Source organism: Globicephala melas, chromosome 17 (genome assembly GCF_963455315.2).
Source record: "Globicephala melas chromosome 17, mGloMel1.2, whole genome shotgun sequence".
NCBI lineage: Eukaryota > Metazoa > Chordata > Mammalia > Artiodactyla > Delphinidae > Globicephala > Globicephala melas.
This window is the reverse complement of record NC_083330.1, coordinates 16,346,169-16,359,619: the sequence shown is the minus strand read 5'-3', so window position 1 is coordinate 16,359,619 and position 13,451 is coordinate 16,346,169. Positions and strand designations below refer to the sequence as shown.

At 41.4% G+C, this 13,451-nt stretch overlaps 1 long non-coding RNA gene and 1 pseudogene across 1 annotated transcript in view; one reads left to right on the top strand and one right to left on the bottom strand.

The window, feature by feature from the left end:
- The first annotated feature begins 2,585 nt into the window (after window positions 1-2,585).
- On the top strand, window positions 2,586-4,078 carry LOC115854899 (serine hydroxymethyltransferase, mitochondrial pseudogene; annotated as a pseudogene).
- Window positions 4,079-5,157: 1,079 nt separating this feature from the next.
- LOC115854939 (uncharacterized) overlaps window positions 5,158-13,451 on the bottom strand; it is a 133,584-nt gene continuing 125,290 nt past the window's right edge. The window contains exons 8-9 of the long non-coding RNA XR_004040180.2: window positions 6,404-6,475; window positions 5,158-5,220 (exon numbers count right to left, since the gene is read on the bottom strand). This is a non-coding gene — a long non-coding RNA (uncharacterized lncRNA). The remainder of the gene's footprint in view (window positions 5,221-6,403; window positions 6,476-13,451) is intronic.

Below are 13,451 nucleotides of genomic sequence, written 5' to 3'. Positions count from 1 at the left end.
GACCAACTAAAGTATATTTTTAAAAAACCCAAAGTCGTCCTATGTTTGCATTTAGCTTTTCCATTGACTATCAGTGTAACTTCAGGCTGTTGTTTCACCTTTATGTGACTCAGTTACTTCTTCTGTGAGAGGGATAAAAATAGCCCCTTCCTTACTGGAATGCTGAGTCCCACCCTTTGGGGTTCCAGCAGTTGGGGATGTGGCCCAGGAACTTGCATTTTTAGAAAAGCTCCTTACGTGACTCTGATGAACAGCTAGACATAGGAACCACTGGTTGCAATAATTCCAAGAACATAAAACTACTGTCTCAGGAAAATAAAAGACATTTATTTATTTTTTGGCCGCACTGTGAGACATGTGGGATTATTAGTTCCCCGACCAGGGATCGAACCCGTGCCCCCCTGCAGTGGAAGCATGGAGTCTTAACCACTGGACTGCCACGGAAGTCCAAAAGACATTTATATTTGATGTGAACCTAAACCAGGCATTAACCTGGGAGAATGCTATTCTAGTTCACGAAATATTTAAATTCAGCATGTATAATTTTATAGACAAATTAAGAGGAGAAAGAAGAGCAGCCAGCTCTTTGGTTGCTGGCAGGATTTTCTCAGCGAATTTGTATAGAGTACTTAGAACAGTGCTGGGTATATAGTAAATGCTCAAAAGATGTTAGCAATTATTTTCGGTATTGAGTAGAAATGTTACTGTTTAGTTTCGAAAAATTGTAAGTAATCTTTAAAGAGATGAGTAACCAGCTCTTTAAGTGAGCAAAGTGTCTTTTAGAAATTACATATAAATATCCATGCACATTAAAACTTTATCTAACACGTTAACTTCTTACATTTTCCCACCAAGCAGTTTTGGATAGCTCTCTTCTTACTCTCACTTCACGTTTTCCGTTTTAAAACTGATATTGATAATCTTTTTAGCCTTCTGAAAAACACATACCAAAAATTACCTGGAAAAGGCATAATGTTCTCATTCAAAGAAACTGGAGCTGGAAACATTCTTTAGTTCATCACTGGGACAAATGTTAAAGAGTATTTTGAAATGCATACCAACTAAACATATACATCTATAATAAAATTCCAGAAACTTTTCCTGCCTTGTATGTGTTTATAGTACAAGATGTATCTGAAACAGACGTGATGGTTTGAAGGTGTAAGATGTTTGGGTTTGGTCGATTCATTTCCATGAGTTTCTGAAGTTCCTTATCCTTCCTTCACGAGCCTCTTGCACCTTGCAGACATCAGCCCACTTGTTCCTTGTTCTTGGGACAGGGTGACACTTCTTAGCAGATACAAAATGACTAAGTAACTTTTAGTAACGTCAATTGTGTGCTGGGTCATTAATGCAAGACCACTTTGTGACCCTGCTCAATTCTTTTAACCCTTTCTTCTCTCCAAGGTGTCCCTTAGCTAGAGCACCAGCCACTATTAAAACATGATCATAAATCATGGTTATTTGTCCACTAACCCTTCTTACGATACCAAAGGAAAAAAAAAAAAGAAAAGAAAAGAAAAAAAAGAAGCTCAGGCTCACTTAGACAGCGTCTCTGCTCTTGATGAATCTTTATGGAACCTTATCTTATATTTTTAACAGCAAAGCTCGGGCTCTGTTTTACTGAAGCTGTTTATATATCTAATCAGAGTGGATCAGGAAATGTGGTTGACAGCACAGGGCTGCCTGAGAAACCTACTTGCTGGCCAGCATTAAGGCCACTTTTCAGCTTGAAGGCGTGATCAATGGAGTGTGTCTGAGGCTCTGTTTAGATTAAGGGAAATAACGCACTGGTGGCCACATTCATCCCAAGCAAATCATTTTCCCTCACGCGGGCTGCAGTGAAAAGCTTTCCAATAAAGCGCTGGCAGGATTAAACACAACCAGCTCCTCACGCGCCCCTCCTGTGGTGGTTGGCTGCAGGCTGGGAGGAGCCCAGGCTCTAGCCTGACTGGGAGGATGGCGTTGCAAGAGAGAGCAGATCACACGCTGCCCTACCGCTACCTAGCTGGGTGTCCTACGGCCAAAGATTGGATCTGTCTGAGGCTTTGTTTCATCACCTGCGAAATGGAGATGTATGAGTCAGGGTTCTCCAGACAACTCTCTCGCTCTATCTAGATCTACAAATATATCATATACATATATATGTATATACATACATACATACATGTATATATACCCCTGACTGGGGCGAGGGAGGAGGTACAGACTAGCTGAGGCACAGAACGATGCCTCATCTTCAGCCTTCCTTCGCCTAGAGTCCTGGGTCAAGGTAAAACTGGAAGAGAGCAGTGTTCCCCAGAGGATTGCCCACTGGCTCCAGCGGGAAACTGAGTCGGGGGCAAAAGCTTCTGACCCTGGGACTACAGACGAGCAATGGAACTGAAGAAGAGGGGGAAAAAAACTACAATCCCCGAAAGACCGTAAAGCGTCCACCTTACTCATGCGTAGACCCCGCCCCAATTCGGCGGTTGCCCGGCAGCTCTTTTCGCGTATGCGCTCTCCGACCAGTCTTCTTCCAACCCCTTGTGTTCCCCGGCCGGGGTTGGTACCCGGACCTCCTGTGACCTTCATCTCGGGTTTTGATGTTGCCCTTCTCTTTGCTCTGGGCGACTTGGCCTCAGCAGAGATGTGGTCACCTGGTCAGGATGGCCATAAGGTGCCAGCACAGCGAGGCGGCCCAGACCCAGACTGGAGAAGCAACCAAGGGCTGGTCAGGCCAGGAGAGTCTATCAGACAGTGACCCTGAGATACGGGAGCTGCTACGGGGAGAGAAGGACAGGCAGTGTCGCGGCCTGGAAGCTCACTGCTCCAGAGAACTTCTGCAGCCGAGCTGCGCCGGAGGCCCTGGGGTCCTGTCTGAACAGCAATTACTCGGAGGGTTATCCTGGCAAGAGGTACTATGGAGGAGCAGAGGCAGTGGATGAAATCGAGCTGCTGTGTCAGCGCCGGGCCTTGGAGGCCTTTGACCTGGATCCTGCTCAGTGGGGAGTCAATGTCCAGCCCTACTCGGGGTCCCCAGCCAACCTGGCTGCCTACACAGCCCTTCTGCAGCCTCATGACCAAATCATGGGGGGACCCCGTGCCCGATGGGGGCCATCTCACCCATGGCTACATGTCTGATGTCAAGCGGATCTCAGCTACATCCATCTTCTTCAAGTCTATGTCCTATAAGCTGCATCCCCAAACCAGCCTCACTGACTATGACCAGCCGGCACTCGCTGCTCGGCTCTTCCGACCTTGACTCATCAGAGCTGGTACCGGTGCCTATGCTCGCCTCATCGACTACGCCCGCATGAGAGAGGTGTGTGACGAGGTCAAGGCGCACCTGCTGGCGGACGTGGCCCACATCAGTGGCCTGGTGGCTGCCAAGGTGATCCCCTCACCTTTCAAGCATGTGGATGTTGTCACCACTACCACTCACAAGACCCTTCGAGGGGCCAGGTCAGGACTCCTCTTCTAACGCAAGAGGGTGCGGGCTGTGGACCCCAAGACTGGCCAGGATATCCTTCCACGTTTGAGGACCGAATCAACTTTGCTGTGTTCCCATCCCTGCAGGGGGGCCCCCAGAACCATGCCATTGCTGCAGTGTCTGTGGCCCTAAAGCAGGCCTGCAGCCGTTCCGGGAGTACTCCCTGCAGGTTCTGAAGAACGCTTGGGCCATGGCTGATGCCCTGCTAGAGCGAGGCTACTCGCTGGTGTCTGGTGGCACTGACAACCACCTAGTGCTGGTATCCCTGCGGCCCAAGGGCCTGGATGGAGCTCGAGCTGAACGGGTGTTGGAACTCGCATCCATCACGGCCAGCAAGAACACCTGTCCTGGAGATCGAAGTGCCTGGGGGCCTGCGGCTGGTGCCCCAGCCTTGACTTCTCGATAGTTCCGTGAAGAGGACTTCCGGAAAGTTGTGGGCTTTACAGATGAAGGCATCAAATCGGCTTGGAGGTAAAGAGCAAGACCGCCAAACTCCAGGATTTCAAATCCTTCCCGCTCAAAGGCCCAGAAACAAGCCACTGGCCGGCTGGCCTCAGGCAATGGGTGGAGCAGTTTGCCAGGACCTTCCCCATGCCTGTGCACTGAAGGCACCTAAGAAATGAAGCCCACAGACTGACGTTTATTCCTCTTCCCCCTACCTGGACAAGTTGGGTGTTGGGGGTAACTGCCTATCTTCCAATTTTTTGCTGGGGGAGGGGAAGGCCGCCCACTTAGGGGCAAAGGCAGGTGTAGTTCCCCTTCCCAGAATTTGTAGCTGAGAAAGTTGCTTCTTGTCACAAGACTTAGAAGGAAGAGGCTTGGGGCTTTCTGCCCTTATCTCTCTCATTGTCTCAGTGTTATAGACTCCCTGCCCTCTCTTGGGGAGGGGGGAGTTCCCCTTGTGAGCCAGAGGAAGGAGTGGGTAGGCACCCTTCTTTCATTTTTATCTAATAAAATGCTAACCTGCAAAAAAAACCTAAAAAACAAAAACTGTATATACATATACACATACATATATATGTATATAATATATCTGTAGATCTAGATAGATACATACATATATAAACACATACATATAAAGTAATAGATACACATACACATATAATATCTACCCACTTACTTATATGGAGATTTATTTTAAGGAATTGGTGCATTTGGTTTGGGGGCTGGTGAGTGTGACGTCTGCAGGGCAGCCCTGGGGGCTGGAGACCCAGGCAAGGGCTGATGCTGCAGCTTGAATCTAAAAGCAGTCTGGAGGCAGAATTCCCTCTTCCTCAAGGGAATTTCCAGTTGTATTTTCTTAAAGCCTTCAGCTGATTAGAAGAGCTCACTCACATTATAGAAGGTAAACTGTGTTACTCAAAGTCTTTGGATATAAATGTTAATCTCATCTAAAACATACCTTCGCAGCAGCATCTAGACTGGTGTTTGGCCAAAAGCTGGGTGTCACGGGTACCACGGTCAAGCTGGTTGACACATAAAATTAACCATCACGGGGGATTGTAATAATACTTTGTTCAGAGGGGCTTGGGAAAAGTTAAGTGTTAATGCCTAAAAAGCACTTTGCAATGGACTCTGCGTCACAAAATTTTAAGGCAAATTTGACTTATGCTTTGAGACTAAGTTTTAAAACATTCAAGAAATGTGTGTTACCTTCGGGTAGAACTCAGCATGACCACGTGACAGCGTCTGCTTCAGACTCCTTTTCAGCCACGTGGATGAGCCGCCGGCAATAAGCTTCAGAGTCCCTGGAAATTGAGAGGTGACACATTTGTAGCAAAGACATGTTTATAGGCTCATCGAATTTTTAAAATCTTACCTTCTGCTCTTGAAAAACAATATAGAACCTTTGTGGTACAGTCAGTCAGCTTTTCGTGGGTGTCTTTATACCTTGTGGCTCCAATAATTTGGAACGTGGAGTAGTAAGTTAAGGGTTCATTTAACACTGTCTTACCCAGTGCTTGCCTCAGAGTTGGAAAAGGGTACTTATAAGAATGTGGCTTCCATGTACATCTTCCTCTCTGTGGTACGAAATATGGCCTCAAAGAAAACATCGTTGTTTCCATTTCAAGGTCCTTTTGGGAGCGGAGAAACTGGGCAGTTACTGGTGGAATGCTACCTTTCCAAGATTTATGAGGAGTCGTGGAGGGCTCAGTAAACTCGGAAGGTAGCTTTTGTATCTTGCAGCACTCAAGACTGATTTAATTTCATGTCAGTCCTGGAACGGCAACCACTATATGAACTGCAGGTTTATAAATTGCTTCTTGGAGCAGCTGACCTTGCAGGTGCCGGGAGTCAAATGGAGCGGAAAAGTAGAGGAAGCTGGCAGATTGAGAATCTTGGTACACCGAGTGAGCATCCATTTCACCAAAACTGGAGTTCTCATCTGCCCCCCATTTTCACCCCAAACCCCTTCTTTCCCTTGAGTTTGTCTCCTGCCTAAAATACTCATTTTTTTCCCCCCATAAGATATCAGATGGGCTAGTGAGGGAGAAACTGGATTATGCGACCATGGTAAACAGGGTCTTCTGAATTTTCAAAGATCATTTCATGAAAATTCTGCTCCTGAGCTACTCGGAATAAGTAATATAAAGCCTAATTTACATCTCCTCTCACAGTAGAATCCCTGACAGGGATGTTAAAACAAACTGATGTCACTAAGTAAAGCTAATATTCAGAAGCACTGGATTCTTACAGGAGCTAAAAGTACGGTTTGGGGTCATGGCATTGATTAAGTCAGGCCTTAAAATCAGTAAGCAACACACAATGCTATTTGAAGAAAAGCACACATATCAGGATAAACCTCCCAACAATTTTTAGTCCCATTGCAGTGGAGCGTTGTTTGTGTGGGCGGTGGCAGCCTCTTTGCCCTTTTGTCTCTTGGAATTATGCTGGACCGAGCATTTGTGGACTGTGGGGGGGCAGCCTCACCTTGGTGACAGGATGGTCACAGTAGTTTGTGAGGTATTTCCATGCTCTCAGAATGCATATCTGCAGTTAATTCTAAAAGAAAAACAGAATACATTTCTTATAGCAGACATGTAATCTAAAATGCAGCTGTGTCAGTGACCCAGACAAGAAGTCATCCCTGCTCTCAGGAAGCTTAGTTTAGTGGGGGGGAGGCTGTAGTTAAAAATAAGTTATACAGGGCTTCCCTGGTGGTGCAGTGGTTAAGAATCCACCTGCCAGTGCAGGGGACACGGGTTCAAGCCCTGGTCCGGGAAGATCCCACATGCCACAGAGCAACTAAGCCCGTGTGCCACAACTACTGAAGCCTGCGCGCCTAGAGCCCATGCTCTGCAACAAGAGAAGCCACTGCAATGAGAAACCCACGCACCGCAACGAAGAGAAGCCCCTGCTCGCCGCAACTAGAGAAAGCTGAAGCGCAGCAACGAAGACCCAACGCAGCCAAAAATAAATAAATAAAATAAATTTATTAAAAAAAAAACTGTTGGGCTTCCCTGGTGGCGCAGTGGTTGAGAGTCCGCCTGCCGATGCAGGAGACACGGGTTCGTGCCCCGGTCCGGGAAGATCCCACATGCCGCGGAGCGGCTGGGCCCGTGAGCCATGGCCGCTGAGCCTGTGCGTCCGGAGCCTGTGCTCCGCAATGGGAGAGGTCACAACAGTGAGAGGCCCGCGTACCGCAAAAAACCCCAACAAAACTGTTGTACTACAATATACTATGTGCTGTAAAAGATATGCTGTTGTAGCCCAGAAGAGTCAGTCAGGGAAGGCTTCAAGGAGGTGGTGGCATTTGAGACGAATATTGACCGGTGAGTAGTTTCTGTTTTTTGGCTTTTTGTTTTTTCAGCTAAGCAGAGTTAGAGCCAGGGACTTCCCTGGCCGTCCAGTGGTTAAGAGTCCACGCTTCCACTGCCGGGAGCACGGGATTGATCCCTAGTAGGGGAACTAAGATCCCCCATGTCATGCCGCGTGGCCAAATAAAATAAAATAAAATAGAGCCAGGAGGAAAAAGTCACAGAGTAGTGAAAGGGCCAGAAATGTTCCTGGAAAGGTGAGAACTTAATGTGTCTGAAGCAAAAGACATGTGATCAGTGACTCAGGAGATGAAAGGGAGAGAGCTTAGGAACAGCCTTGTAACAGCCTAAAAGTGGAAATGTGGTCCTCGGAGAGTTCAGGAAACAGCTGTAAGAAGGAGAAGGACAGAATATGAGGGGCATTTGTGATCAGTGGAGTGTGGAGGCTGTGTGTGTGAGAGAGGGCTAAGGATACACAAATTTCTAGCTAGGAAGTCTAGTCGGGAGGTCACCCTGCCGAACTAAGTCATTGCTAAAGTAATGGGAAAGATCTGCAAGAGGAGACGCCAGTTGCTGTGGCAACTTGAATGGGAGACAGATGGGCGGTGGGAGGGTGGAAAGCTTTCCCTGAGACCGTTTAAAATCTCCTTTCAAATTAACGACAAGTGTGCCAGTTCAAGAAGTCACTCCAACAACATGGAAAAGAATGTGTCAAACTCCACAAGCTGAGTTAATTTTGAAAGAGACCCTTGATAATAGTTACACACTATTTTCCATATTCAATTACATAATTTGCATTTAAATTACACAATATGTTTCAATCTTTGACCCAAAGTAAGCTCATCTTCAAATAAACTTTAAAATATGCAATTTCATTTTAGTCTGATGAAGACTTATTTTATCTGACAAGGACCTAAGAAAAGACTAATCTGTTCAAAGTTAAAAATAGCACAGAACATTCATCTAAGAAATTCTTTACAGGAGGTACTACAATTTTCTTCTGGAATACTTTCCCTTGATCAGAGCTAATGGATCATATATGCAGTAAATTACTTCTTTCAAAGTGAAATTCCATCTAGATCAAGTTACACTCATTCTGTGTGTGCACGTGTCTACCTGTGCAAACACCCAGCCATTTCCACAGCCATTACCTGATATATCGTCAGCATCATAAACCTTATTGTCACTAATTTTACACAGCAAGAGGCAAATTTCATACAAAGTAACTTTCATCTGGCTTTTCGTTTTTGTTATATTTTAGTAATATTTCTATTGTAAGAATCTCATTTTCAAAGTGGGGAGAAAAGCAATAGTACTACATAGAACCACAAATGAACCAAATCTAACTTAATGTGGTTGATATGAACTAACTTAAATGCCTTTATTTGTGTGAACTATACAACAAATAATCCCATTTAAGGATAGTATTTAGAAAAATATACTAGTGAAAATAACCAAATGAAAATATTTGCATGTATTGGCACTTAAAAAATCAACCTGAACATTACAAAAATTAGGAAATTCCTTATAATAATACTGAGAAAAAGAAATCTCTCCTATTGTAAATGCAATTGTAAGTTTAAGACATTTAATCATACTGTATTTTAAGTAGTCATTAATAAAATTAATGTTGCTAAGGTGGTTCCTAAATACTAAAGATAGGATCAATATTTAAGTATAACCTGCTAAGTTAAAGTCAGAACATTTGGACAGTTGAAAACAGATTTGAAATATTCCCCAATTTCCAGTTATACATTGTTCTTACCTATGCATAATATATTGAAAGGGAAAGTATAACACTGGCAAAATTCCAGTCTAACAAATGAAGTAGGTTAGAAACTCAGTTTTGATGTTTTAGGAAGTCAGTATGTCTAAACAAAAGTTAAATTTCATTATTTTAGGTGTTACTTAGGTGACCTTCTTGTAAATGAAAAGGAAGAAGAATAGAGTGCCCGGTGTAGAATGCAAATCAAATAGAAAATTTTCATACACCCATCAGATGTTTTGGAATTCTACTCACAGAATCTAGGGTTAAATACAGAAAATAAGACAGAATAATAATTCCAGAAAATATATTTGGAAAGGATCTGAATCATTTTGCATCAAAGCCTTCCAGAAAAAGAGCTTTCATAGTTTTTTGGTAACAAGTTAGACATTAACGTTCTTGCAATCATGTTTTTTGGATTTATTGAACAATTTCTGATAATATACTTTCCCCAAAATATGTTATTTTTAAGGTCTGAAGGTTAACTTTGAAAATATATTAACGTACTAATACAGAATAAAAACTTATCTTAATTTATTTCTGTAAATATCATAACAAATCACTAATCAAATATTTTTAAAGTGTCACTTTTTTTTTATTCAAACAGAAAATCACAAAAACTGTAATCATCCTCATCAGTTCACTCAGTCCCATGTAATTAATTTTTTTTATCTTGATCTTTTGCTAGCACTTTTATGAATTCATCAGTTTTCCACTAGAGTTCTGAAAATACTTATTCATTCAGTTCAGCAGTATAGTCAGTTACCAGAAACCTGTACTTGTCAGAGTCTTTTCCATGAATTACTTGAAGATGAAACCCTTTTATAGGAACATTTTTGCAAAAGCATCAGAGTACACCCAGAACTGTCTGTAAATGACAAAAGACTTAAAAATGACCATGGTTAGGGCTTCCCTGGTGGCGCAGTGGTTGAGAGTCTGCCTGCCGATGCAGGGGACACGGGTTCATGCCCCGGTCTGGGAAGATCCCACATGCCGCAGAGCGGCTGGGCCCATGAGCCATGACCGCTGAGCCTGCGCGTCCGGAGCCTGTGCTCCGCAACGGGAGAGGCCACAACAGTGAGAGGCCCGTGTACCACAAAAAAAAAAAAAAAATGACCATGGTTAAAGATTTGATGAAAGGTCATAATAACTCAATTGACAAGGAAATTTAGTTATTTCTGAGATATACATTTTAAAGTAATAACTAGAATTATGACTTATAACATTATACCAGAACATATAAGATTTTTAGAAATTTCATGTAATGTCTGAAACATTTATATTTTATATAATAAGAACATATTATGTTGTTTATTGTATAAAAGTTGGAAGCTTATATCAGGTGCTATCCAATACCAGATACCTACTAAAAGTTGTTACAGTAATATATAAATTCAATGTGTGTGTAGATAAGTTTTAAAACTTCTATGAGCATTTATTGAGTTTTCCTTATATGCCTACTGAGATAGAGGGAAAGAAAAACTACCTTTACTTAAGCTTCCTTTATATTCCATACTCTGTGTTAGAACTTTATGTCTATTTTCTCATTTAAAGATGAAAAAAGATATGAGGTAGCTATTTTTACTCTCTCAATCATGTAGCTGTTAAGTCGAGATATTATCTTTAAAAATAAGATCTGCTAAACATTTAAAGAAGAATTAATGCCAAGCTTTCTCTAACTCTTCTCAAAAATTGAAGAGGAAAGGACATTTCAAACTCTTGAGGTAACAGTAACTCTCATTACTGTGATACCAAAACCAGACAAAAGCACCAGAAGAAGAGAAAACTACTACAGACCAATATCCTTGGTGAATGTAGATGCAAAAATCCTTAAGAAAATGCTAGCAAACTGAATTCAACAGCACATTAAAAGAATTATACACCATGACCAAGTGGGATTTATCCCTGGGATGCAAGGATGATTCAGCAGACAAAAATCAATTAATGAGTACGATATTAATAAAATAAAAGTCACATGATCATCTCAATATACACAGAAAAAGCATTCATCAAACTTCTAAACCCTTTAATGATAAAAAACTAGAATAGAAGGAAGAACTCAACAAAATAAAGGTATTTATGAAACGCCCAGAGCTAACTTCATACTCAGTGGTGAAAAACTGAAAGCTTCCCTCTAAAACCAGGAACAAGGCAAGGACACACACTCTTGTTACTTGTATTCAAGATAGTACTGGAAGCCCTAAGCAGAGCAATTAGGCAAGAAAAAGAAATAAAAGGCATCCAAATTGGAAAGGAAGAAGTAAAACTGTCCCTGCTTGGGATGACATGCTCTTACATACCAAGAATCCTAAAGACGTCATGAAAAACTGTTATAACTAATTTTAAAAATTCAATAAAGCTTTAGGATACAAAATTAACATGCAAAAATCAGTTGCATTTCTATATACTAACAAGAAATTATTTGAAAAAGAAATTAGGAAAGGAATCCCATTTATAATAGCACCAAAAAGAATAAAAAAACTTTTGAATAAACTTAACTAAAGAGATGAAAGACTTGTACACTGGAAACTATAAAACATTACTGAAAGAAATTAAAGAAGATAAAAATAAATGGAAAGAAAGCCATGTTAATAGATTGGAAGACTTAATATTTTCAAACTGTCGTACTACTCAAAGTAATCTACAAACGTAATGCAATCCATATCAAAATCCCAATGCGTGTTTTACAGAAATAGAAAAAAACTATTCTAAAATCCATATGGAACCACAAAAGAATACTAATAGTCAAATCAATCATGAGAAAGAACAAGAAAGGTGGAGGCATCACACTTACTAATTTTCGAGTCTATTACAAAGCTACAGTAATTAAAAGAGTATGATAATACTGACATAAAGACAGACATATAGAGCAATGGAACAGAATCAAGAGCCTAGAAATAAATCCATGCATATTCAGACAATTGATTTTTGACAAGTGTGCTAAGAATGCACAATGGAGAAAGCATATTCTCTTCAACAAATGATGCTGAGAAAACTGATATCCACATGCAAATAATGAAATTGGACCCTTATCATATGTCATACACAAAAATCAACTCAGAATGGATAGAAGATTTAAATGTAAGACTTGAACCTGTAAAATTTCTAGAAGAAAATGTAGAGGAAAATCTTCATGACATTGGTTTTGGCAGTGTTTTTATGGATTTGACATGAAAGCACAGGCATCCAAAGCAAAAACAGACATGTGGGACCACATGAAACTAAAAAGCTTCTGCACCGCAAAGGAAACAATCGACAGACAAAAAGGGAACCTACAGAATGGGAGAAAATATTTGCAAACCACATATCTGATAAGGGGTAATTTCTAAAATATGTAAGGAAATCCTATAACTTAATAAGTAAAAAAACCCTAATAACCCAGTTTTTAAAATGGGCTGCAGAATTGAATAGACATTTCTCCAAAGAAGACATGCAAATGAACAACAGGTATATGTAAAGATGCTCAATGTCACTAATTATTGGGGGAATACAAATCAAAAACACAATGGGATATTACCTCACACCTGTTGGGATTGCAATTAATAAAAAGAAAACAAAAGAATAACAAAAAAACAAAAAACAAGAAAAAAAACGTGTTGGTGAGGACGTGGAGAAATTGGAATCCTTGTACACTGTTGGTAGGAATGTAAAATGGTATAGCCACTAAGGAAAACTGAATGGAGGTTAGAATGGAATGGTTGTGGTCAGGGGCTGCAGAGGGGGGGAAATGGGGGGTGATAAACCAAAGTTCTAGAGATCTGCTCTACAACATTTTACTTATCATACAATACACCATTGTACCCTTAAAAATTGTTAAGAGGGTAGGTCTCATTTCTCCAAAGAAGACATACAGATGGCCAATAGACACATGAAAAGATGCTCATCATCACTGATTACTGGGAAAATGCAAATCAAAACTACAACGAGGTACCACCTCACACCAATCAGAATGGCCATCCTTAAAAAGTCCACAAACAATAAATGCTGGAGAGGGTGTGGAGAAAAGGAACCCTCCTACACTGTTGGTGGGAATGTAAATTGGTGCAGCCACTATGGAGAACAGTATGGAGGTTCCTCAAAAAACTAAAAATAGAGTTGCCATATGATCCAGCAATCCCACTCCTGAGCAGAGCATATATCCAGACAAAACTATAACTCAGAAAGACACATGCACCCCAATGTTCAGAGCAGCACTATTTACAATAGCCAAGACATGGAAACAACCTAAATGTCTATCAACAGATGAATGGATAAAGAAGATGTGGTAGATATATACAATGGAATACTACTTAACCATATAAAAGAATGAAATAATGCCGTTTGCAGCAACATGGATGGACCTAGAGCTTATCATACTAAGTGGAGTCAGTCAGAAAGAGAAAGACAAATATCATATGGTATCACCTATATGTGGAATCTAAAATATGGCACAAATGAACTTATTTACAAGTCAGAA